Source organism: Arachis stenosperma, chromosome 4, assembly GCF_014773155.1.
Source record: "Arachis stenosperma cultivar V10309 chromosome 4, arast.V10309.gnm1.PFL2, whole genome shotgun sequence".
Classification (NCBI taxonomy): domain Eukaryota; kingdom Viridiplantae; phylum Streptophyta; class Magnoliopsida; order Fabales; family Fabaceae; genus Arachis; species Arachis stenosperma.
This window is the reverse complement of record NC_080380.1, coordinates 138,840,808-138,867,036: the sequence shown is the minus strand read 5'-3', so window position 1 is coordinate 138,867,036 and position 26,229 is coordinate 138,840,808. Positions and strand designations below refer to the sequence as shown.

Genomic DNA, 26,229 nt, shown 5'->3' with positions numbered 1-26,229 from the left:
TATTATAGAATCTTCATTCCATCCTTTAAAAAAATAAGCAATATCTATAAAGATATCCCATTTCCATGGAATCTAAACCATCATAACTTATTTTCAATGTATATGAAATATCGACATGTGGAAAGCTCTTTATTTTTTCAAGAGCACTATGCCAAGCATTGATGGGTCTATCATTGATGGACAGATCCAAATATTCTTCTGTAAGATTTTGTTGTTTAAAATCCTTGAGACAAAAGAGGTCAAAATTCACATATATACATTCTTTGTTTACGCTGATATATTCTATGACGTTCTTCTTGCAGGTGCAACACTTCTGCTATTCATTTTTCCAATATTGTTCATAGCTGTTTTGGGAAGTATCTACCTCCATATAGCAAAGAAATACAATTCATTCAAAATGGAAAGGTGAAATATTTTTTCTTATTCTTGAATCCCAATTGATTTTAATTTTCTTATTCTTCTAAGTTCTAGCCATATCTACTTCTGCTAAGTAATAAGTATTTTAAGGTACTCTGTCCATCCATTTTTTCAAGTACATTCATAAATTGATATATTTCGGTGTAATTTGTTTCTTGATAAAATAATTGAAGAATGTATCAGAAAAATAAAAACGTCTTATCAATGGATGTAGTATTCTTATAACATAATTAGAGTATTCCCAGTTCTGATGATTGGTTTAAAATTCCTTGAATTCTTTGCACCACTCCAGGAACAAGAATGGGAAGAAATGTGAGGGAGTATTCATAGGGAAGCGTCCAATGCTTGTGAGAGGCCCTTTTGGCATTGTTTCTGGCACAGAACTTGCCTTGTTGTTCATGTTCATTGTGCTACTAGTTTGGTCCTTTTCAAATTATCTAAACAACAGCTTTGCCAAAATTTCTCTGAAATCAGCAGCAGAAGATGGAGTAAAAGTGTAAGAATATATATATTCCTATCAAACTCAGAAATTTTGTATATGAATTAATTTTCATAAGAGCATACAGTCATTTAGTGTGCTATTCATATAGGAGAATGATGGCGAACACGTGGAATTTAAGTGCAACTCTCTATATACAAATAAACATTCTAAGTTGCTATATGTAATATGTATGTATTAAGCCTTTAATGAATTGTAATTGCAGTTGCATCAATTGAATATTTGTTGAATATTTTGCAATTAAATTAAAATCATAATACAATTACATACACAATGAATTGAGTTTTACACATATTTGCTCTATGATATGGATATATATTCTAAGTTATTTAAGGATTATAGTTTTGATTATGGTCTCAATCATGAATTTTGTTCATTAGTGTGCAATTAAAGGTAATAATAATATAACTTTTATGCGATCTCAATCGCAATTTGGAACATTTTTCTAAATGTTATTTCTGTTTTAATAACTAGGATTGGTGGTGAAGGAAGTGATTTTTGTGTTTTCGCAGATGGCAGAAGAAACTAGATAAATCAGCACTAATGTTGGGGAAAGTTGGGAACATATGCTTGGCAATGTTGTTTTTCCCAGTGACACGTGGCTCCTCATTGTTGCCACTGGTTGGTCTAAAATCAGAGAGTTGCATAAAGTACCATATTTGGCTTGGAAATATGCTCATGACAATCTTCACTGCTCATGGCGTTTGCTACATCATTTATTGGGCAGTGACTAATCAACTTTCAAAGGTTCGTCAAAATAGTCCCCTACTTTTTCTCTCCCCTTTTCAGACTTGAAAAATGGTAGATTCTCAACTCATGGAGTCAATTCATGGTGCATTTTGAAATTTGATGGAGTAAAATATAGGGTTGTTGACTGATAAATGTGAAAAATAAATCAAGTTTGCAAACTAATGATATGTAGTCTAAAACTTGAATCACACTGTATTCATGAAACTTTCAAAACTTGGATTCAAAAGAAAAGAAGAAAGTACCAATTCTAAGGGCATGTTTAATTCTTGTTTATCTTTTTCTTTTTAATGTATTATTGGATTTTAGGATCTTGTGAAATAAAATTAATTAAATAAAAGAAACTATACTGACTAACTAACTATTTGTAGCACAAACAAGTTAATTTACTACTATTGTGCTCTATGCTAGTCACTTGGATATTTTTTAATCATTTTGTTATCTACTATAACATAGAACTATAGATTCATGATACTATTACTATTATTCTCAATGCAGATGCTAGAATGGAAAAAAACAGGGATATCAAATGTAGCAGGAGAGTTAACTTTGCTAATTGGTCTTTTAATGTGGCTTACAACATTCCCTCGCATTTTCTACACACACCACCTCCACATCCTTTTCATTGTGTTGTTCATCTTTCATGTGGGAATCTCCTATGCTTGTATTATGCTCCCTGGTTTCTACCTCTTCTTGGTTGATCGTTATCTAAGGTTCTTGCAATCAAGACAGCGAGCTCGGTTGGTTTCTGCTCGTGTTTTGTCATGTGAAGCGGTAGAACTTAACTTCTCTAAGACCCATGGTAAGATAAAATAAACTAGATGTTTAGTCCCTTAGATTTTGTCTCTTAATTGTTTAAAGATACAGAATACTAATTACAGACACCAAAATCATAGAGGGTGTGAGAGAGATGGGAAAAAAAAAATCAGTTTTTCCTATTCTTGGGACTCGGGTAGGTTTAAAAAACAGTGTGTGCAAATACATTATCACTTTCTGCAAACAAATTTATATAAAATAAAAGATCAAGTTGAGGTTGCATGCTTTTTTAAGAACCAGAGTATTATCACATATATTTTCTAAGGACTAAACTAATAAAAAATCTTTCAGGAATTTGACTAATGTGATGTATAATTTTCAGGGGACTAAGTTAATATATTATAAATTTGTAAGGAACCAAACCAATGTCAAATATTTTTGAGGGATCAAGTAGATAATTTGGTTTATGACTTGCTTCTTGAAAAAAAAAAGCTCAAATTTCAATGATAAGAATTTTTATATATTGTTTTTAGTGCTGATGTGGCTATGTATATTTTTTTGGCAGGGTTGACATATAATCCCACAAGTATTGTGTTCATAAACATACCATTTATTTCTGATAGTAACTTGGAGCCTGAAATTCTAAGTGTTGTCATTAAGAGTGAGGGAGCTTGGTCCCAGAAACTCTATCAGATGCTTTCAATACCATCTGCAATTGATCATCTCAATGTCCATGTTGAAGGTCCTTATGGATCTGTATCTACCGATTATCTAAGGTTTGCATTTTTTTTAATATTATTAGAACAATAATAAATAGTTGTGTTAGAGTAATAATAAGTAGTTGAGAGTTAGTAGTTAGTAGCTAAATATTTATGAGGTTAGTTTGAAAAATGCTTATAAATAGCATGCCTCTTTATCATGTAAACCACAACTTTAATATATATCTTTTATTTTTTTATCTCTATTTTTCTTGTTATGGTATCGCAAAAAGAGCTCTGTTGGTACCTATGGTGAAAACTTCAAACCCAAATAATCAGCCTTCATTGTCTTCTTCTCCTCTAATGGCAGAATCATCTTCTAATATAGCAAAAGATCCTACTAGCCCTTTCTATATTCATCTTAGTGAAAATCCAACATCTGTCATTATTACTCCTGTCTTTACTGGCAGTAACTATCATTCTTGGTGTCGATCCTTTTCTATAGCCATCATCTCCAAAAATAAATATGGCTTTCTCACTGGTTCTATTCCTTCTCCTCTAACTGATGATCCTCTGTTTCCAATATGGGAGCGTTGTAATAATCTAGTGTTATTTTGGCTATTTCATTCTCTCTCCCTCTATTACCCAAAGTGTTGTTTATTTTTCTACTACCTCTTCTGTATGGACTGACCTTAAAGAGCGTTGTTCCCAAAGTGATCTTCTTCGTATTGCAGAATTACAAGAAGAAATTTATGCTCTTAGACAAGGAAATCAGTCAGTAACAGAATTTTATACCTCTTTGAAGACATTGTGGGAAGAGCTTGATAACTCACGTCTTCTTCCTGTCTGTAATTGTCCAGCCAAAACACATTGATAGCAAGATTTTATTATTCGATTCCTTAAAGGTCTTGATGAGCGTTTTTCTATAGTTCGATCACAAGTTCTTCTTCTTGATCCTCTTCCGCCTGCCACCAGGGTTCACTCTTGTCGTTCAACACGAACGTAAACTTCAAAACGCATTGGAATTTTGGACGATCAATGAACCATTGCTACTGCCGTAGAAGCTCGTCGTCCTCTTGGCCGTGATCGTGGGTATGCCTCTTTAAACCCAGGACGCGGCACCGGCGGTTCCTCGAAGATCTGCTCTTACGGTGGTAAAGGGGGGCACACCGTGGATGTTTGTTACAGCAAACGTGGCTACCCTCCCGGCCACCCGCATCATCCAAGGAGACCACGATTCCTTGATCGTGCCTCTGCCTCACTTAATGCCAATGTTGTGCGGACACCGCCTCCTGACTTTCCCACGCCGCCAGTTTCCTCTCATTAGTCTCATGCCCTAGTTCATGAAGAAATGACTCCTCAGAGAACACATACAGAGCAAACTTTGGGCCTTACTCCAGTCCAACACAACATCCTTCTAGCATTTTTGAAAAAGGCTGATTGGTTTGAGTAGCATGAGAGAAGGGTTGTATGTTCTTGAAACCTCCATCATAACAAATAATTCTTTTCCTACTTATACAATAAACAACACTCATTCAACACCCATTACACCTTTCAATTTATGGCACTTTCGTTTAGGATATCTTTCTGGACAAAGATTAAAATTTTTACACAGACAATTTTCCTTTATTTTTATGCCTCATGATGAGCCTTGTGATGTTTGTCATTTTTCCAAGCAAAAGAAACTTTCATTCTCTCCAAATTTTAATAAAGCTAATGTAATTTTTGAATTATTGCATTTTGATATATGGGGACCGTTTTGACAAAATTCAATCCATAATCATAAATATTTTTTAAATATTGTTGATGATTTCAGCCGTTTTACTTGGGTAGTTTTATTGCAATCAAAAAGTGAAGTACAAAATCATGTCAAGAATTTTATTGCATTGGTTGAAACGCAATTTAACTCCAAAGTTAAGTATATACGTTCCGACAATGGACCGGAATTTCTCTTACATGATTTATTTTCTTCAAAGGGCATAATTCATCAACGTAGTTGTGTTGAAACACCCGAATAAAATGGGATAGTGGAACGTAAGCACCAACACATTTTAAATGTGGCCCGTACTCTCATGTTTCAATCTAATTTACCTCTATCATTTTGGTCCTATGCTATCAGTCATGCAGTTTATCTAATTAATCGAGTCCCTTCTTCTATAAATAATTTTAAAACTCCTTTTGAAATTTCATTTAATAAATCTCCTAATTATAATGATATAAAGGTTTTTGGTTGCTTATGTTATGTATCAACTCTCATGGCTAATCGTTCTAAATTTGATCCAAGGGCAAAGAAAGCTGTTTTTCTTGGTTTTAAAAATGGGATTAAAGGGTACGTTGTTTACACTTTGGAAAATAAAAAGTTTGAAATGTCCAGAAACATTGTTTTCTATGTAATGCTAATACCTTTTCCTACTAGTACTAAATCTGTTTTAAACATACCAAACCCACACATGTCCGAAACAAAACAATTCCATGAAACACCAACTGAACAACTCATTTCCCTTCCCATTGGGCCTGAACCATTACCCATTGACCCACCCATACTTCATCATCAACTTAATACACCTCAGTTCATCTCTTCTCCTCTTTCACAATCCTTAACCTTGTCTTCTGCTTCCCAATCAGACATAATCTCTCCTAAACCGTCCTCAACCATTCATCCTATCATCCGTCATAGTCTCCGTCAAAGACATCCCCCCAATCGTCTCGCTGACTATATTTGCGGCTCTTCTCTCACTACCCCAACTCCATCATCTTCAACTTGTAGGTATCCTATTTCTTCTGTTCTGTCTCTGACCTCTCTTTCCCCTTCTCATCAGAAATTCATTTTATCCTTGCATTCTGAAATTGAGCCAAAGTCTTTTCAAGACGCCAATAAATATTCTTATTGGCGCAGTGCTATGAAAAATGAACTTGTTGCTCTAGATTTGAACCAAACTTGGTCTGTTGTGGATTGTCCTCCTGGTGTAAAACCCATTGGCTGTAGATGGGTATATCGGATCAAGCGTTGCCCTGATGGTTCTGTGGAATGCTATAAGGCTCGTCTTGTAGCAAAAGGATTCACACAAACAGAAGGGGTAGATTTCTTGGAGGCTTTTTCTCCGGTAGTAAAACCAGCTACAATCCGACTTGTATTAGCTCTGGCTTCCATGAAGAGGTGGCCTATCCATCAACTAGATGTTAACAATGCTTTCTTGCACAGAGGTTTATCTGAAGATGTATACATTACCTTATCTCCTGGAATCAGTTCTAGTCATCCAAATCAGTGTTGTAAACTGCTGAAATCACTGTATGGTTTGCGCCAATTAAGTTGTATGTGGTATGAAAAATTATCCAAACTTTTAATTTCTTGTGGGTACCAGCAGACTCTATCTGATTACAGTCTTTTTGTCAAATTTATTGGTGCTGAAGTTTCTATCTTATTGGTGTATGTTGATGACATTGTTCTCACTGGAAATTCTATTTCTGAGATGGCTACCATTAAATCTATTTTAAATCAGCATTTCAAAATCAAAGATTTGGATACTCTTAAATATTTTTTGGGTATTGAAGTTGCTCATTCTGCTCAAGGAATTTTTTTGTCTCAAAGAAAATATTGTGTTGATTTATTGGAAGATTCTGGCTTGTTGGGTGCTAAACCAACATCTGTTCCCATGGACAGTTCTTCAAAGTTACATCAAGACAATAATCCTTTGCTTCCCGATCCTTTAATTTATCGTCATCTTGTTGGCCGCCTCCTCTACCTTACTACTACCCGGCCTGACATTACATACGCTACACATCAGCTTAGCCAATTCATGGTTTCTCCTACTGAATCCCATTTTCGTGCAGCAAATCAGATTTTGAGATACTTGAAGTCTAATCCAGGCAGAGGTCTTTTCTTTCTCCGTGACTCTTCTGTTCATATATGTGGATTCAGTGATTCTGACTGGGCGGGTTGTCCAGATACTCGTCGTTCTTTAACTGGTTATTGTTTCTTTTTGGGAAAGTCTTTGATCTCTTAGAAAATAAAAAAGCAATCCACTGTTGCTAGGTCTTCAACAGAAGCAGAATATAGCGCTCTTGCAAACACCACCTGTGAGCTCCAATGGTTGATTAATATGCTGCATTTTCTTCAAATTCCAACTGATCGCACTCCTATTCTTTTTTGTGATAATCAGAGTGCTCTACACATTGCAGCAAATCCTATTTTTCATGAGCGAACTAAATACTTGGAAGTTGATTGTCATGTGGTCCGTCAAAAGGCTCAAGCTGGAATGGTGAAATTTCTTCCTGTCTCTTCTTCAGGACAATTGGCTGACATCTTTACTAAGTCATTTTCCCCTCATCTCTTTCATCTTAATCTCTCAAAACTAGGAGTTCTTGATATTTTTCATCCTCCAACTTGTGGGAGCGTATTAGAACAATAATAAATAGTTGTGTTAGAGTAATAATAAGTAGTTGAAAGTTAGTAGTTAGTAGCTAAATATTTATGAGGTTAGTTTGAAAGATGCTTATAAATAACATGACTCTTTATCATGTAAACCACAACTTTTATACATATCTTTTATTTTCTTATCTCTATTTTTCTTGTTAAATATAAAGCCCAAGTTTATATTAACAAATTACACATCCATTCATGAATAAGTTTTTTTTTCCGCATATATATATATATATATATATATATATATATATATATATACTTTTCACAACTAAATAGGAAAAAACTAGTTATTATCACCTTAAAGCTCTAAAAACCTCAGAAATTTATGGAAAAGTGTTTTTCAGTTGCTAGCAAGAAAGTTACTCTCTAAATAACATCACTTCTGGCTTAGTCTAAAATGATTGTTTATAATTTCTTACAACTAGAATGAGACCCGCGCGATGCGCAGGACGATAAATTAATGATAGTATATAATAAATATTAAAAATTGGTATATTTTGTAGAAATAAATTTAATATGTGTAAATTGAAGTTAAATTTAAAAGGTGTTTTATTTTAAATAATTTGTAGTACAAAGGATTTAAATGTTGGAGTTGTACAAAGTAACATTTTTATTTGGTGGTTTGATTTTTGTATTTGTTTTAGTTGATGGACTTAGTCATCTTATGTGGCGCTCGTCCTCCTTTTTTTAGTTGGTAGTTATAGTTGGTGCTTTCTTCTTTTTGTCGTAGGTTCTTGTGAAGACATGTTCTTTATGAATTGTTGAGTTTGATGCACTTTCTATTGTGTTATTTGGTTCCATCTTTATATGTATGTTCTTCTTCTGAAGATGTGTCTTGAATTTGTATGGTTTTCTTTCTCCTTAATCTCTTGACGGGGTGGTGCTTCAATGTCATTATTTTTCTGAAATGTCATTAGATTTAAAGCAGTTGTGTCCAATAAGTTTTTTGTGTCGCCATCAAATAGTACAAAAGTTGTTGTAACACTTTGATCTAAAACCTTTAATTGAATTTTGAATCTAAAATAAGTATTGGGCTAACAACTAATAATTTGATAAATGAGATTATGAAAAATATATAGAGTTACCTTATTGTTGGATATTGTGGTATTTGATTACATGTGCCACGCAAATGTAGTTGTTTCTTTTTTATATATACTTTCTTCTGACACTTTTTACATTTAACACAATTTCATCCTAATTTGTCATCAATTTCGTTTATAGTTGCTAAAATTGTGAAGATCTTTTCCTATTTCAATATTCAATTTATGTTATCATTAGGTATATGGTATTTGAGTAAGTATGAATGTATGATGCATGTTGTAATTTTTTTTTTGTCATACCTGATCATCAGATTCTCATTACATGGCCATTAGATCTAATCGTTATGCTCTTGAAAGAATGATGCTCTATTGAGTAAGTTTGAGATATGCAGTTCGAAAATAAATTTTTTGTGCTAAATTTGTTGTTATGTGAAGAAATAGTGATAAGAGACTTATATATGTAGTTTAAATGGTATGGAATTTAAATACTTATAACGTAAAATTTATTATGATTAATAATATTATGACATTTGTAATATGGATGTTTGTTACCGTGAGTTATTTATAAAAAATTAATAAATTAATTGTTACGGTTATAAATTTATTGTATTGTTTATAACGGTAAGATATAATAAATATAGGAATATGAATTCAATGTATTTGGAGGTTACAAATTTATTAGATTCTATTTTTTAGTTTTTTATTTGTATATTTTATTTTTTTGCTGATTTGAAAATAATAGTTGATTTGGCAAGAATTGAGTCATTGATTTTAAAATTGTGCCAAATAATAATTATTCTAAAGTTGGCAATGCAATTGACGTAGTTAATGACCTAAACTTATGGAGTTGCGGTCAACATAATTATTGTAATAATTATATATTTAGATTTATATCCATGCATGATACATCTTATATGTACAAATATACTCAATAAAAGCTAAAAGTTAAATATTTTTAGTAAAAAAAAAGAAAATAGTTAATTAGTGTTTTGAGGTAAACATGCATGCATGATGCATCTTATATACTACAAATGTATCTAATATGAAAATGTATGTCTAATATCATATATTTTTTAGTTTCGTTTTTATACTCTTTTAATAATTTGTTTTTTTTTTAGTTTTTAAATATTCTTTTCAAAATTTATATTGGTAAAATAAAATAGAATTTGTTAATAATAAGTAAAAACTACAATAATAGTTCTTTGTACCTAGTGTTACTTCTAAAAATTAAAATAATTTTTTTTACCAAACATACAGAGACTCGAACTGGCGACCAATATGAAAGACTATGCTATTTGAGATATAACTCATTGGCAAAAATTAAAATGATTATAATAAACATAATTATAATAATAAAATATAATTTTTATTTTTTAAACTTTTAATTTATAAATTAATTGTTGCGGTTATAAATTTATTGTATTGTTTATAACGGTAAGATATAATAAATATAGGAATATGAATTCAATGTATTTGGAGGTTACAAATTTATTGTATTCTATTTTTTAGTTTTTTATTTGTATATTTTTTTTTTTGCTGATTTGGAAATAGTAGTTGATTTGGCAAGAATTGAGTGGTTGATTCTAAAGTTGTGCCAAGTAAACAATATTGCTGACATGACATTAGTAGGAAAAAAGAAATGTTTCAAAAGTAATGTGGTACATTCTTATGTATCTACTTTTATATATTAAGAATAGAAGTAATAACTCTGCTTTCTATTCACCAGGCACGAAACTCTTGTGATGATTAGTGGAGGCAGTGGCATCACCCCTTTTGTGTCTATCATCAGAGAGCTAATATATCTAAACATAACATTGAGATACAGAACTCCAAAACTTACCTTAATTTGTGCATTTAAGAAGACCTCTTGTCTCTCAATGTTAGATATGATCCTCCCAAGTTATGGAATCAACGGTGACATTTCTAGTTTGCAACTACAAATTGAGGCTTACATCACAAGAGAGGAAGACCTTAAACAGAATAATAATCCAATTCCCCTTCAATCCATATGGTTCAAGCCTAACCAAAAAGACTCGCCTATTTCTACTATTTTAGGACCAAATAGTTGGGATTGGGTTGGTGCTATAATATCATCTTCTTTTATAATCTTCATTATCCTAATTGGGATGATTAACCATTACCACATTTTTCCTGTTGATCATAACACCAATAAAATATTTTCATACCCTTTGAAGTCTTCTATCAACATGTTAGTTATATGTGTGTCAATAGCAATGGGTGCAAGTGTATCTGTTCTTTGGAACAAGAAACAAAATGCCAAAGAAGCAAAGAAGGTACAGAATATGGAGGGGTCATCTCCATAAGTAGGATCAACAAATTTCAAAGTTTGTGACATAGAAAGAGAATTGGAAAGCCTACCAAACCAAATCCTTGCCAATGCTACAAATGTGCATTATGGTAGAAGACCTGACCTAAGAAGTAAGTCACTTCACTTTTTTTTTTTTGGGCAAATTACTATGTAGTTTGTAAACTGTAACACTAATTACTTTATAAATATAAAACTAACCTCAATTTAAGGGAATCTTTATTTTAAACTATAGCCTAGAGACATATCAAGGGTATGAAATTGCTCCCTTTTCTTTTTTTCTGTCTTTTATTTGCTTTTATTTTTTCTTTTCTGAAGGATTACTGTTGGAACTGAAAGGGTCAAATGCGGGGGTTCTTGTTTCTGGACCCAAGGAAATGAGGCAGGAGGTAGCAGCTATTTGTTCATCTAATTTGGCTGAAAATCTGCACTTTGAGTCATTTAGCTTTAATTGGTGATTTTACTTGAATTGTTAGAAGATATAAAACGTTTAGCTATTAGCGAGAATTGATCTTAGCTAGCTTATTTTGAGTTAGAATCTTTGTTATTTTTTGATAGTGTAAATTGGTTATGTAACAAATGTTAGATCCTAGTTCCGAGCTACCACCAATGACAGTACTTCTAAATTCTAATAGTCTCTTCTGCTTTTTAGAAAATAAAATCTGTCATAAGGAGCATAACAAAAAAGGTAAAAGGGTTTTAGTTTCATATCATTTTTCTAGACCCATACATGGTTACATCAAACTCAAATTTACACAACACCAGATGGATATTGACATGGACTGAATTTTTGCCTTGCTAAGGTTTCCACAACCTTTGAAAATTGATGTTTCAAGTTTCCAGACCCGAAAATTGAGATCACTTTAGTTCCAGGGGAAACTAATAGTGATGTACTCTAGCTCCTTCAAAAACCAATTGAAAAAATGTGAATGTTATGAGCTCTCAAGATACATTCTTCTAACAAAATTAAATTGAGCTCCTGGCAAATGGACATAACTTTTTTCTCTACCAAAGTTGTTCACTTCAATCACATCATCTGCAAATATATTTGTCAAACACTTTTCCCTTCACGCCTTTGCCTTTCAATCTCACTTTTGCTCAAATCTACGATATCCTCAATAGGCACCCAGCCAGTGCTTAATATTTTGGTATGAAAAAAAGGATAATCAGAAAAATCTTCAGGTTCACCTTGGCTGATTCCTGGGCCTGGGGCTGAATCAAAAGTTTAAAGTTTAAAACCCGAGATCTCAGCGACATTCATCATTGAAGTAATCATTGGTCAAGCAGAGAATGTAAATGTGATAACCTTTGCACATTCTATATTTTCTCCAAGGGATGATGCATCAATTACCATGTCTAACAGATAAATTAAACAGCACTGATTTATCAAATCCCCCAAGACACTGTATAAAACAAGAAACATAATGCAATACCCATTAACCTTTGATTCATATGGCAATCAAACATTAGTAATCAAAGTTCTGATGAGGTACATCAAAGCCATAACCCACAGAAGTAGGAAACATATAGGTTATTCTTTATCAATAATGGCAGATCAAAACAGCTCGAAACTTACAAGAATGGCAACTAAGTTGACATTGGTACCCTCCATGGCCTGCAGATTTTCTCTTTCCCTCTGTAATGAATCTCAATCTGGGTTGTCAAACAAGTTCTATGCTGCAGCAACAAAAAATTCAAACCATCCTCAATATCAAGCGCCATCTTCTTAAAAATCCTCAAACCCAATAAAAAAATTTATTGTAACCTCATTGGAGCAATTTACACATGAAACCAAGATTAAAATATTTGTCCCAAGACATTCAAAAAAAAAAAAAAGCTGTCACACATGAATTCAAATAAATCCCCAAATGCTCAATTCATATTCCTCCCCACCCATCTTTTTCCATATTCACAATTTGAAACACGTAATTTAACACAAAAACACATTCCCAGTAATCAGATAACAAACTCTCCTCTATCCGAAACCAACATATTATTTGTCCTAAAAATTGAAAGAAAAGAATTGCAAACTAAAAGGCAAAGTTCAAATAGCAATATTGATATAAAAAAGATTTACATTTCTTTCTAGATGGATGCAATGAGCTGTGTCAAAAGCTTCAGATCTGGGGAACCATTTAGCTGAGGAGATCTAAGCTTGGCAATGATACATGTAATATATTGAGAAAGCTGCGTCATGAGCTATGAGAACTGGGATGCAAAGGGAAGACCGGTAAGAGTTGAGGTGGGTCAGAGCTTTTGCGAAATGCCAAATGGCGAATAGCGCCCTCCGCTATGGCGGCTCGCTCTATCTCTTCTTCGTACACTGGAGGGCCAACCACCAACATCTTATTCCTAGAAGTTGAAGAATGTGAGATCATGTCCATGTTCCATTCAAGAGTTTCTTTTTCTTTTCCCTGTTTGGGATTTTGTTTTCTTGAAATCTTGAATGTCTTGCTTGCACACCCAACGTGCTCCACATCTCTTTACTCGGATATCAGCTGGAAATAACATTTGGAAGCGATTGTGTTGGCATAACAGCTTACTAAAATAGTAACCGTTCACGCACACAATGAACAAATTAACTCGACGAGACCGCACGTATAAACTCGCGTTGATGAATTCTTTACCGTTGCAGATCACCGATGGCTTTGCTGCGTCAATATTTTTTTTTTCAAATAGGAAACAGAGAGCAAGTGCGATGGTTTCAATTGAAGGGCAATTCTGCGGGAATGACACTGATACAATTCTACCTTCTTCCTGATGCTCAAACCATGCTGGAATTTCCTTCCTAGGGATCAACATTTGCAAGAAGTCTTGACGATCTTGGCTAGCTGATTCGGCAAAGCCACAACACGCCTTTGATATAACATCATCAACATTCGATGCATCCAGTGAATAACAACCCTCTGCGTCTAATTCTCTTAGACTTGATGGAAGCTCTGGTAAAACCTCCAATTCGGAGCAATCCCATAGCCACAGACGTGTAAGTCTGGGAAGTTGATGGATACTTATTGGAACTCTTAAAAACCTGCTCCAAGATAAATCCAAATCCGTCAACGAGGCTAAGTGGGCAATATCATAGGAAAGGGTCGACTCTTGTCTAGATGAGGTGTCAGAATCATCATAATCAGCTCTGACTGTGAGGGACTCTAACCCACCTAACACCAACTTTTTAAGGCCAACGAAACATCCTAGTGAAAGTGATAAGCGAAGACCAGTAATCTTGCTGCATCCAGTTAAGTCCAACTCAGACACGCCAGCCAAATTTCCAAGCGTCGGGGGTAGCTCTTCTATACCTGTATCTTCCAGAATAAGAATCGATAACTGTTTCATGCATTCCCCAAATTCTGGCAGTCTCCTCAAACTACTGCAGGAGTATAGATCTAGTCTCTCGAGTGAACTCATCTCCAATTTATCTCCAAGTGTTTCAAGACTCCCACATATCCCTAAATTCAATTCAACAAGGCTCTTGTGGTGTGCGAGAGATGGATGAAAATAATTCAGCTTCTCACAACTATTAAGATCAAGCGTTTTAAGATTGGGAGCCCCAGAAAGATCTGGCATTCTCCTCAAACTACTGCAGGAGTATATATTTAGTTTCTCGAGTGAACTCATCTCCAATTTATCTCCAAGTGTTTCAAGTCTCTCACAATATCCTAAATTCAATTCAACAAGCCTTTTGTGGTGTGTGAGAGACGGGTGAATATAATCCAGCTCCTCGCATCCCCAAAGATCAAGTTTTTTAAGATCGGGAGCCCCAGAAAGATCTGGCGTTTGCTTCAGCCGGAGGCACCATGACAGATCTAAGTGCTCTAACTTTTCTAGAACCTGAAAAAACATTAAAAAAAAAAACTCATATGGTTAATATTTTAGCTGGAAATGTTTATGCAATAAAATTTGATAGAACTGTTGATGAAAAGGTCTACCTTCTTTCCATCCCATAACTCTACAATTTTGCTATAAGACAGATCAATTTCAACAAGCTCATAGCGTTGATGATCTGTAAGGGGCAGAGTTTTCAGTGGACAAAATCTCCAGCGAAATACCTTTAATGTACAAGGAAATGAGGAATATCGCAGAGAATGGGAGCTGTCACGCCATCTAAAATGAGAAGCTTTAACTGGCACATTTTTGAGAACGATAAATCTCTCTGATTCACTTCAGTCTCGCTATACTTCTTACGTAGAACGATGCCATGAGTTGCTTTAGTTTTCTACACATACAGGTAAATAAATAAATAAACAATTAAAAAAACCAATGAAAAAACTATACTGATTGAGATAACAACAAAAACAAAAAATAGTTTTTAGTTACCTAGATATAATATCAAATACATTGTCGAATTCTTATTTTAATTCTATGCATCCTATAGTTGAGAAAAAAATCGACACTTACCTTCTTTTGAGTAAGTACAAAATCAACATCCTCGTAACACCACAATCTGCTACGCTTACTAGCATCATTTGGAGATTCTTGAATTACAATTTGTTTGCCCATTTCTTCAAGTAGATCATGCATCCCCAGAGTAACCTTCCCGTATATATTCTTCTCTAATGTGACCAATGATCTGCTAATCAAAATATGAAGACCAATTTCAGCCTGATAACCACATCCTTCTAATATCATTGTTACATAATCTTTCTCATCTCCTTTAAAGAAACAAGCAATATCTAGAAAAATATTCTTTTCCATATCATCTAAACCCTCGTAGCTTATTTTCAAAGCACCAATAATTTCAGAATGTGAAGACTTCTTTATTTTTTCGATAGCACTATGCCAAACCGCCATAGGTCTACCACTAAGATAGGAACCCAATACTTTAAGTGCCAATGGAAGACCACCACTGTACTTGACCACTTCTTCAGACAAATCCAAAAACCCCTCTGTAGGCTCCTGCTGTTTAAAGGCTTTCAGACAAAAGAGGTTAAAGGCTTCACTTTCCACTAACCCTTCAACCTTATAAGTTTCAAGCACCTCTTGTTCCTTTAGCACCTCTAAGTCTCTAGTGGTAATCATTATTCTACTTCCCGGACCAAACCAATCTTGCTCCCCAGCCAAATCTTCTAATTGTTTTTCATGATTTACATCATCAAGAACAAGAAGTACCTTTTTGAGACGTAAAGAGTTTTGAATTATTGTCCTCCCATCATACTTGTTATGAACGGCATTTGAACTTATATTCATTTGATCAAGAAGTTGCTTTTGAATGTGAGTAATATCTTTTTTCTCGCATTGCTCCCTTACATCGGCAAGAAAGCAAGTAACTTCAAATCTACTTCGAATGGTTTCAAAGACAGCTCTAGCAATAGTGGTCTTACCCATGCCGCCCATTCCCCATATACCTATAAAGCGAACATCATTCAATTCAAGGCCAATTAGAGTAATCACTTGTTCCACTCTTGATTCAATCCCCACAAGATTCTTCATTGAAGATGGCAACTTAGGAATCAATATTTCAAATATATGTTGAGCAATATTTTCCACAAGTACTGCTTCGTCCCTGTTTAGGGAAAGAGAATTTCTTTGTAAGTCTAGCAACACAAAAAAAATAAAGCAACAACTTTTATTATATAAAAGAAATTTTGTAATAAGATAAAGGAAGACAATACAACACAAAACAACCGAAGTTTAGAAAAACAATTTTCTTTTACAAAAGTTATTTGTAATAAGCTATATATATTTTTCAGGTAATTTATTCATTTGATATAGATTTTTGTAAATTTATTTTAATTTGATATCTGATTTATTGAATTATTATTAGTTAGGTGGCATACTAACAAACCGTATTATACGAAAGAATTTCAAGTTATATAAATCATCATAAAATTAAAAACTCTTGATATCTATTATTGAATTTGGAAAACTTTAAATTATTGTGATGATCAAACATTATTAAAAATATTAATTAAAAATTATTAATTAAATTTTGGCTTTAAAATTATTTGTTTAATAATTTCTATTTTGTGTGCAGAATTTTGATCATTGGACATAAGCAACATAAAGTCCAATATGTTAAAAAAATATTCAGCCTTTAGTCCAAAAATATTTCAAGCATTGTAGCTGAATTATTCTTGTATTGCAAATGTTAATTGAGCTAGGAAAACGAATGAGAAACCCAAAAACTTTTATTGAGAAACCAACATCATCGTGGTCCGATTTTGAAAAGAAAGGAAAAGAAGAGAAGTGGTTCAGTTACCCACTCTCTCCTTTGATGGATTTCAAAGTTAATTAAATTGATTTCCTAACTCTCTCCTAGTCTCCTTTGATGGATTTCAAAGTTAATTAAATTGATTTCATACATAGGTAACAGAAAAGAGAAAATTCAAATTGATTTGATTGTTTTTAATACTTCACACATTACTATACATAGAGAAATGGAAGTAGAATTTAAGTTGATTTAATTTCATTCATTGCTTCTAAAAGTTTTTTCTTTATTCTTTCTCTTCTCTCTCTTGTTTTTAGTTGTCACTTCTATCAGTGAAAGAAGATGGTAGAAGCTATCAGAAAAAATCACAGAGAAGCTAGGAAGAAGCAAAAGGCTAAGGTGATGATGGCCTTTGTAAAAAAAAGATCCAAAGCATGGCATGGCTGAGATCTTTTCCACTAAAGACAAGATGTGGAGAAGAAGCTTCAAGATCTCAATGCCTAAAGTAGAAGCAATTCGTTTCGGTCGAAGAAGATCTCTGAGGTGAAACTCGTTTCCACTTTTGTTCATCCATCACATAAGGTAGCTACTGTAGCTATGTGAAGAAAGAAGCAAAAATGGAATAGATAGAGCTGTCAAAGATCAATAGTTCATCAAGGATCAGAATTTTTTCTTGGGGACAAAGTCAAGTTGGAAGGCTCAGATTGATGGAGTTTGATGAGAAAGGATGAGAGAGAGGTACATGCATGTTGATTTGAGAAAAAAAAAATGTTTCTTGACTAGTTATGAGACAAAAAACAAAAATATCTCTTGAAGCATTCTTAAAAGGCAGAAAGTGATACTCAACAAAAAAGAGCTAAGGTTCAACTTTCCTTCTCTTAGCCACTGATAACCATCATCTATTTATGCCTTTTAAGAAACCAAAAAGGATAATGCAATATATATTTTTGAGAAATACTCCAAATTAGTTCTTAAAATTTTTTTAATAAGACATTTTAATTCTAAAAAATTTTTAATTTCTAAATTAGTGTTTAATTTTTATTTTGATAGACAAATCAATTTTCACATAACATTATTTGTCTCTATAAAAAAAACTAATCTTAGAATTTTAAAAATTTTTAGGAATCATTATGTTTGTTATTAAATAACGATATGTATTGTTTTGTTTAACTTTTTAACTAAAATTTAATATGAGAATTAATGTCTAATAAAATATAAAGTTAGAAACTGATTTAATAGTTAAAATTTGTTAAAAATTAATTTTTTTACAAAAAATATTTTTTGGAATTAATTTGGATTATTACGCTGTATTTTTAGCATTTATTATAATATCATTCTATCTATTTTTATCATATGAAAATTGATACAAATCTATTATATAAAATGAGCTTATGACATATTGGTTTTTATGATTGTGTCACGCCAATAATTTTATATAGATGATAATTTTATAATTTTACAAAATAAAAATAAAAAATTTCCATATAATAATGATACAAAAATAATTAAATTTAACAGCTATTATTAATATTATTCTATTAAATTAAAAAAATAATGATTAAATATAATTAATATCTATATTAAAACTATAATAATAATAATTTTCACATTAATTACAAATATTAAACTATATACAAATTAAAAATATTTTTATAAATGAGTCAAAAAATTTAACATTAATCTACATATTATCTCATTAATTTTTAAATAATATAATATTTTTAAATTTATATTATATAATATAATTAATTTCATAATATTAATATTATTTAAATTAATTCCATTGTGGTATCATATTATTTTATTACGAGATCTTTATTTAATATGTAATTTCAAGAAAAAAAAATTGTGGTAGACGAAAATAACCATAATTATTATTCTATCATTATTATATTTAAACTCAAATTTATAATAATTCGTTCATAATGTGACTGTATCTACGTTGAAGAAGAAAAGAAATTATTCCATGTATTACTATAAACTTTAATTCAAATATTTATTTTCAAAAAAAAAATCTATTAAAGATTGATTTGTCTAACTGAATGAAAAGAAATAAAAAGCTAATTTGACAATAAATTTTTTCTAAGAACGAAAATTATGAATGTAGGGTAGATATGGTTTAAATCTATTTTGCAAAACAAATCATATGAACCAGAATATAATTTGTTATTATTTAATTTTATTTTTTCAATTAAAAATTAATATGTATATGAAAAAAATTTAAACATTATGGCTAATTTTTAGTATACTGTTACCATTGTTGTTTAAACATTGCATTCTATTTGCTTTAGAAAAATATTTAAAGAAAAAATTTCACTCTCATCCTCTACGAGATGTTAAAATGACACTTTCTTTCCCTCTATTTATAAAATATATATTTTGCTCCCTTATGACTTTTAAAAAATTTTTTCTTTAATCCATTTTAAATTTTTTGTGTTAACTAATGTTAATTTTATCCATTTTTCAAAAAAAATAAATTATTTTTTACAAAAATATTCTTTAGCAAAAATTTTATTTTTTTGTCATTAATTTTTCTTACCAAAATATTTTTAATAAATTATTTTTTTATTGATTAAATTATATTTTTACCAAAATATTTTTAAAAAAATTTAATAATTAAATTATTTTTTTCTAAGAGATCCTTCAATAATTTTTTTAATTATTAAATTATCATTTTACCAAAATTTTTGTTAACAATTTTCTGGTATTTTACTATTAATTTTTTGATATCAATGTATATTATTTAAACATTAAATAAAAAAGTCTTACCATTGTTAATATGTATAACAATTAATATATATTGATATTAAAAAATAATTTTACTAAGATTTTTTTTAATATTAAAATAATATATTGATATCAAAAAATTAATAGTAAAATATAAAAAAAATTATTAACAAAAATTTTGGTAAAATCATAATTTAATAATTAAAAAATTATTGAAGGGTATCTTAGAAAAAATTATTTAATTATTAAATTTTTTTAAAAATATTTTGATAAAAATATAATTTAATCAATAAAAAAATAATTTATTAAAAGGTATTTTGGTAAGTAAAATTTAATACAAAAATAAAATTTTTGTTAAAGGATATTTTGTAAAAAATAATTTATTTTTTCTTAAAAAATGAATAAAATTAATCTTAGTTAACATAAAAAATTTAAAATAGATTAAATATGAGATTTTTTAAAAGTTATAAGAGAGAAAAATGTATATTTTATAAATAAAAGAGAGGAGAGTATCATTTTAACATAAGGAAGGAAAGTGAAATTTTCTCATATTTAAAATGTAGCATTACAAAATAATAATACTATAGCAGATAAATTGTAGTAATAAGATGAGTAATAAGTTAATTAGTTTAGCTTACTCATTTTTGGAGGTCCAACCGAGATAAGTCTCAAAGTGGTCCCTGAAGTTGCACTCGAGCCTTATAGTAGTCCCTGAACTTAAAAGTTACTCATATTCATCCCTGAAGTTGCACTCCGGGACTCAAACTCGTCCTTCCGGCAATTTCTGCCCACCTGGCGCTACCGAAAAGCTGAGTTGGCCTCTTTCCTGACACGTCGGCATAACAGAAACGACGTAGTATTTGCTGTGGTGCCAAAATGACATGAAACGACGTCGTTTCACGCTAAAAAGCCCCCTTCCTCAACATTACCCTAACGAATTGTCTCTCCCCTCTCAAATCACAACACAAACACAGAGGTCTCTTCTTCTCCACTACACTCATCAATGGCGTCTGTGCAATTGTCGTTCACGCCACCTTCCTCTCTTTCGGCTACCTTCTCACCGCCACGGCCCCTAAACCCTCTTCGATGACGCCCTCTCACATTCCTCCACTGGTAACACTTTCACTAATTTTCCGTTTTGTTCTCTCTTTTTTCTTTAACAAAATCATTTAATTTCGATATATTTTATCTGAATTATCCAAATATCATTAATTATTACTCTTCTTTAGTGAAAGCAATTGAAAATTCTGTTTTCTATTTTCACTTCTTTCTTTGTGAGAACTAGAAAACATAGAAAGTAAAAAGGGAAACCAAACGTGCCCTAAGTTTGTAGCACTACTATGTAGAACAATTTTTATCTAATCGGTGTAAGAGAGTTTTATAGGATTATTTGTTCTTGAGTTGATGATTTATTGAAAATCATCAAATACTGATATGTGATTGATTGAGTGAATCATAGAGGTTCATTATTTAGATTATAAAGTAAATTTGAACTTTCTAAGGTGGTAGCTGTTAATAAACATGATAACCACAAATAATGGCAATTCATGCCGAAAAATTGCACTATCCTTAGACTTCTATACTAAACGAAGGATTAGGCTATGCAATCTAATATGAGGATCAAGTCAATTAAGCTGAAGTTAGAAGATATCTTGTGGTATCAAGAGAAGATGTAGCAAATTGATATATACATCCTGAAGCTTATAATTAGCATTTATTGATAATTTTTAATAGTGATTTGTGATTGTGTGTAGAGGAGGTGTCTGTAGAGAATTGGAACCAACTTGACCAAGAATATGTCTTTGTTTATGTCAATCCAAAAAAGATTTCAAATAAAGTGCTGGTAAAGTGCCTCGTCATGAATGAGAAGTTACTCATTGATGCCTTGAAGGAAGGGTCTTCTGACCCTGCACACCTTGAGATTTGGTAAGCCTTTTTTTCCCCTACAAGCTATAAATTCTTCAAGAGTTTTCTTTCATTTGCTGCATTGCAAAATTAAAATTTTTGTAACTGACCAACCTGGTTTTCTTTGTTCGTGTTGAATTGGGTTGCGTTGGAGTTTGGAGCTTCTATTTGTAGATGACTTATTTTATTACTCTTTTTAATTAAATAGAATTTCCATTCTTGATAGAGGAAGACCAGAAACTAAAATATAATGGCTATGGTGGGGGCAAAAAATCATACATGATTTGTAGTAAAAACTGAAGTATTGAATTGTGATTTGAAAACCTTTTGAAATTAGAGTTTGTATTCTGTATTGTCAACTTTTACTCTTTTTTCCATTCCTTTCTTTGTCACATCAAATATTAAGACAGAATAGTTAAGGGAATAAAAAAATCACAATAAATATTTTGTATATTCGTTCTATGCTACAAATTTTAAGCTTGTGTGTATTAAGTTTTGTTGCTCAAAGGTTATCAGCTTTTTTTTCTGGGTGAAGTCGGATATGTTGTGAAAATTAAAATCTTTTATGGTTAATCGTACTTCTTGTGAATTTATGGTTATGTCATGATCTGGTGCTTTGATTTTTCTACATACAGTGTTAGGGATTATACTATAGCAAATGAAAGCAGCAATTATTCTGAGCAGTTCAAGAATTTAGAGCAGCTACTGAGAAGACTAAATCAGGATATCTTAGCCAAATTAGCCAATTGTTTTGTTATGTTTTATTTAATAAGCCTTCTTCTTTTGACTTTTTTGTGTGCATTGTGCTAAGTTGTGTAGTACTTTCTCTTTTATTTTTGTTTTTCAATCGCCTTCAATACCTGCTTTCTTGAAATAACTAATGGAGTCATTGTTTCATAGATATACTGTTTTCAATACCTTCAATAGGCTGCTGTTTATATGTGCTAAATTATTTCTGGACTATTGGTGGTTATACATGCTGCATAATGTCCTGTTTGTATGTAACAGTGCTGTTTAGGGACTAGTCTGATGTCACTTACATAAGTTTATGGACTAGTTTGATGTCACTTATAAAAGTGTATGAACTATTTTGGTGCTCGAAAATAATTGTCTGACAACTTTTTATAAAAGTGTAGGAATAAAAAAGTGGGGTCCCGATGTGGTCTGGTGACCCAGACTATGAGAAGTTCGAAGTTCATGGCTGGCCAACCAACATAGTTGTCGAAGTTCATGATGTGGTCCCTCTAAAAAGAAAGTTCTCCAAACATGATGAAAAAATAATTTCAGGAAGTAGCAATCCAACAGGAAGCAGTCAACCAGCAAGGAATCCCTCACCTAACCCTATGCAAGGTGCAACACAGAGGAATGTTACAAGGCTTGCAAACTTCATGAAGTTTGTGTCCACCCCTGGATTCAAGGAACCCAAGCACAAAAAATGAAGATTAGGATGATCATGTTTAGGGACAGGGGACACATGGTGTCTTTGTGTATCTATTTTGCTGAAGTTTTTTTTTACCATGTATGCTTTCTTAAACATTGTCCTAGTGTTTGAGATTTTAGTATCTGAAACTTATGAGATCAAAATGTTAACAACTTTGATATACTTGGTGTTTTAGCTCTATAATGCCTTTTCTGGATGAAACATTACCAATATGAATTATGATTTTCTTGAATTGAGTTTTGTTAGCTTTTTGGTTAAATTTTGTCCTGTGTTAGAGAATTAAGAGTAATTCAGACCCTGTCCGTTTCCATTTCATTGAACAGAAGTATGCATATAATCAAACACTTTAATTTGCATTTCTTTCAAACAAAAGGACAGGAACAAGTACATGAACAACATATGCATATAACATGCATGTCATTTGTTTTTGGCTAGATACAGTTGACCCTGTTGTCTATCCAATTTTAATACAAAAACACCAACTACAATCAGCAGCATGAACACAAACATCAAACCCCCCCAATTTTAGAACCCTAATTTCAGCCTCTAATCTACCAAATTTTCAAGCAATCTTCATCTTCTATTTTTTATTGTCAACTGAATGCCTTATTTAATCATCACATGCTATGACATCTTCTTCCAAAACTTTATCAACCCACAAAAACAATCCACACCATTTCTTATCCACAATCTGCACAGCCAAAAAAATTCAGTTAGCAAATTTTATATCCATGAATATAGCAATCAACAATAATAATACTTACATTGTAGTTTGGGCAACCCAGGAACGGTCTCCCTGGATTAGAATCCATCCCTGACAATCACAGCACTGGTCTCGACCCACAGCCACACCATTCTGGCAAACGCGATTCTCTGTTTCTATTCATTCTCCTCATGATGCTTCCAAATGATCGTGGGTTGTTCGAGCTTCCAGTTGCATTGCTCGCGCTTGCCATAATAGTCGGGCTTCAAATATGAGGAAGACAAGAACAGAGAAACGAAGAGAAGAGAAGACAGAGCGATGTGGGCTTCAAAATTGGGGATTAGGGTTTTAACTTGATTTGAGGGACCAAATTGATTCCGAACAGTTTACTTTGCCACATCAGCTAACCGTTGTAATGCCCACTTGTCACGAAGCCTGCCAACTCAGCTTTTCGGTAGCGCCAGGTGGGCAGAAATTACCGGAAGGACAAGTTTGAGTCCCGGAGTGCAACTTCAGGGATGAATATGAGTAACTTTTAAGTTCAGGGACTATTATGAGGCTCGAGTGCAACTTCAGGGACTACATTGAGGCTTATCTCAGGTCCAACCAGAATGAGCAGCTACTTGTGTTAGCGCATCTCTCCATCTCTTGACTTTCTTACGGTCATGTCTCTGTTGGTGTTTCTTGAAAGCTTCTTTAAAGATTCCTCTTTGATGCCTCACATCACAAGGCTCCACACCGTAAAACACCGGCACGATGTGTTGCCCCAGCTTGCTGTTGCACTCCATGATCTTTAGGAGCTCATCCAAGCACCAAGTGGAGGAAGCGTAGTCCGGTGAGAAAACGATGACTGCAAACATCGACTCTTCAATTGCTTTGAGGAGTTCTTTTGAAATAACATGGCCTTTGCGAAGGTTTTTGTCATCTTTGTAGGTTGTGATTCCCTTTCTGTTGAGGGCCGCATAGAGATGGCCAGTGAAGCTTTTGCGAGTGTCTTTCCCCCTAAAACTCAAGAACACGTGATAGGTGCATGATCGTGGTGGTGGGATTGAAGCGGAAGAAGAGGCGGATGCCATAGTTTAAAGCTTGAAGAGAAGTGGACTGTGGTGTATGTGCGTTTGTATGTGGTTAACACTAAACTGTTAATTAATTAATAACAAATTGTTTGTGAAGAGAGAAAGGAAAGTAAGCGGAAGCTGCTGGGTGCGAATACATGCCCAAAAATGTAAATGAATTTCATTTATTTATTTATTTCGAATAAAAAAAATAATAATTAACTATATAGTCATCTCTTTTTTATCAGTCCAAATAAAGCGCGTAGAAATTAATAAATGAAGCGAATAAATTATTATGAGCAATGCTAGGAAATCAAAAGGGTATTAGTCAAAAAACAGCCAAAATATTTTTGGTGAATTTAAAATTTTTACGAATTAATATATATGGATGTTTTTTCTGTTAAGTATCAGAATGTTTCTTTTTCATACTAAATGGATGTTCTTTTATATATTTTTTCGAATTTTTTTGTATTGTAGATGTAAATGCCTCTATTTCTTTAAAAATTTCATTTTTTTTAAATTTTATAGATATTTAATTATTTTTGCTAAAATATAATTAGATATTTCTTTAAAAGTATTATGATGTTTTTTTTCATATTAAATGAATGTTTCTTTTATATTTTTGTTTAAATGCTTGTAACATCCACGAAAAATTTTGTTTATAACCTGGTTGGTGACATTTAAATCTAAGATTACAAAGGAAGAGAAGTTTGTTGTCCCTAACAAATCATCTACATAGGATGATAATGATATTTATGTGGTAACAGAAATCAATTAGTGAGAAGGTGGATCTAGATTGAACTTGACAGATTCCCTCTATATGAGCTCCTTGACATCCTCTTTTTTGCATGTTAGATGCTCAAAGTCAAAACTGAATGGCCTCGGACAAACCGGCTCATCATTGATGGCCTCCGTCGCCTCCTTAGATAGCACAATCGGCCTCAGGCTTATGCCGGAGCTACTCGGTCTCGACGCGTCTGTTCCTGTCGCTGTTGACGCCGGCTCCGAGGGGGAAGTCACGTGCGCTGACGCGCGAAAACTCCGAGACTCGAACCCGAGTCCGAACATAAGGTTCACAATCTCCCGATATGGCAAAGACAGTTTCGACTAGAAGCGGAAGCAATTGAAGGAGTGGGTTGCGGTGGGGAGGCGGAGAGGGCTTGACGGTGAGAGAGAGATCTGTGTATGTGATTATTAGAGTTAGGTAGATTAATGTGAGAAAGAAAATGAAGGTTTTTATAGGTTTTAATTATGTTTAGTTAACCAATTTTTAATTTTTTAAATTTTGAATTTAAAAAATTTAAAATTAATTATTAATATAAATTAATGTGGTTTTGTTTAGTTTTT

The 26,229-nt window shown here is 32.5% G+C and overlaps 2 pseudogenes; one reads left to right on the top strand and one right to left on the bottom strand.

Moving 5' to 3' along the window:
• Positions 1-115: 115 nt before the first annotated feature.
• Positions 116-11,364, top strand: LOC130975683 (ferric reduction oxidase 2-like; annotated as a pseudogene).
• Positions 11,365-11,507: 143 nt separating this feature from the next.
• On the bottom strand, positions 11,508-25,056 carry LOC130974392 (TMV resistance protein N-like; annotated as a pseudogene).
• Between the last annotated feature and the right edge of the window lie 1,173 nt (positions 25,057-26,229).